Raw genomic sequence first — 1,752 nt, 5'->3', positions numbered from 1 at the left:
GAACATATTAGCTTAAGTCAACGGAAGTCCAAAGTTTTCTACTGTTGTGAAAACTTTTAATCTCACCATTTATGGAAATTTCATTAGAGACAGAAGAAATTCGACGATGGACTTTTGTTTATGTGTAAACTCAAGGAAAGTTTTTACTGACCTACATTTCTAGAAGTCATGAATATTTTCATATAGAAAGGATAGCTCACCCGCCGTCTATAATTGAAATACGGCCGTCCATTATTTAAAAGTAGCAGAAACCGACGTCTCATAACCGTTGACTTTAGGCCACTGTAGCAAGGTTGATATGCACAGTACCACCACAACTATACATCTTGGGGCTGAAAAAACACCTATAAATGCAACCCTTTTGTGCTGAGAGGCTTACAAGACGAGGTTCTAAAGTAAAATTAGAAAGGGAGCGAATGGCGCAGCGTCCACTCGTCATTCTATCAGTTCTCCTCCTAACTACGCTTACATTGCTGCCGACGCCCACTATTGCGCTAAATGACCAGAAGACAATCAGTGGTTTGTGCGCTCTACAAGTCTATACCGTCTTACTGGAGTTAACATACTATTGAAACCTGGATATTTTTCCTCTTTTGGTCCTTCGTTATGCTTTCAGGATATTTTTTTTACAAGCCAATCTCGACTACTATCTGTTAGCCTGTATGGACTTTGCTATTATGGTTACTCACATGGAATAGGGGTGAATTACCAGAATAGCTAACCATCTCTGGTGATATATACGTTGTAAATTGCGACATATTCCTATGTTTAGTCATTTCTTCATTCATTTCAACTCTCATAATACTCTTCATTATGCATTCATGCGCCAACCAAGTAAATCCGCAACCCTTGCACTTAGATATTAGATTTATTCGGGTGGAGTATCGGTTCATTTATCAATAGGTCTACTCTCGCTTATTATGTCTGGATAATTACCTGTTACATTTTTTTATGTTCCGCCATATTTTCCATTTTTACATTCGCCTTAAAATTAGTATTCATTGAATAGCTTAGTTCGATTTCTATACCATGATAAACACAGTTATCCCTGTTTCTATTGATGTAAATTACGTTGCTTGGGGGGCTTACCCCTTTTTGTTTTGTCTGAGCGCGCAGTTTCACCTCTGCTAGAATTCAGAGGGGGCAATGGCACCGGAAGATGCTGCAACAGGTGCTGCGTCATAGGCACTGGCGGGACTTGCGATGGCTGCTGCTTCATTACCACAATAACTTTCAATACCACGGCGTGCTGCGCCCGCTGCTGCTTGAGTTTCTTCGGCTACTGCTTTCGCTGCTGCCCTTAAGTTGGCCCTAAAGGGAGCAACATACACGGTTGCTCTAAGCCTGGGACAACAAGGAGCGAATAAACTTTGCCTTCCATGAGTGAAATAATAATAAAACGAACTGAAAAACCTCCTCGGGTTTTCTGGTGTTGCCAGTGAGCATATCTTCTCGCAATTATTATGGATATGTATAAGTGTTATGCTGATTACCCTTGTCTCTATTGGTTTCAAATAATGGTTTAACAAACGATCAGTCATCGCCATTGTAGGTAGAAAGAGGAAATAAGGTACTCCTTGGCGACACAAGGTATAAGAAAGCAATTTAATAACAAATAATAAGACGAAGCATATGAACTCCCGTGTTACGGGCTATGAGCTCAAAATATTCTAAATTAGAGACTCGTGGGCGTTTGATAAAAGAAGAAGCATTCCCTGGTATACCGCTGTAAAGGTGGAGGAATGTTTTTTA

The 1,752-nt window shown here is 40.2% G+C and overlaps 1 long non-coding RNA gene across 1 annotated transcript; it reads left to right on the top strand.

Moving 5' to 3' along the window:
- The first annotated feature begins 293 nt into the window (after positions 1-293).
- LOC144707696 (uncharacterized) lies at positions 294-1,492 on the top strand. The gene is made up of 2 exons (XR_013582517.1): positions 294-519; positions 1,117-1,492. It is a non-coding gene; the product is annotated as an uncharacterized LOC144707696 (long non-coding RNA).
- The last annotated feature ends 260 nt before the right edge of the window (positions 1,493-1,752 follow it).

The sequence above is a fragment of the Wolffia australiana genome, chromosome 9, assembly GCF_029677425.1.
Source record: "Wolffia australiana isolate 7733 chromosome 9, ASM2967742v1".
Classification (NCBI taxonomy): domain Eukaryota; kingdom Viridiplantae; phylum Streptophyta; class Magnoliopsida; order Alismatales; family Araceae; genus Wolffia; species Wolffia australiana.
Note: the sequence above shows the minus strand (reverse complement) of the source record. Positions and strands in the feature narration are given on the sequence as shown.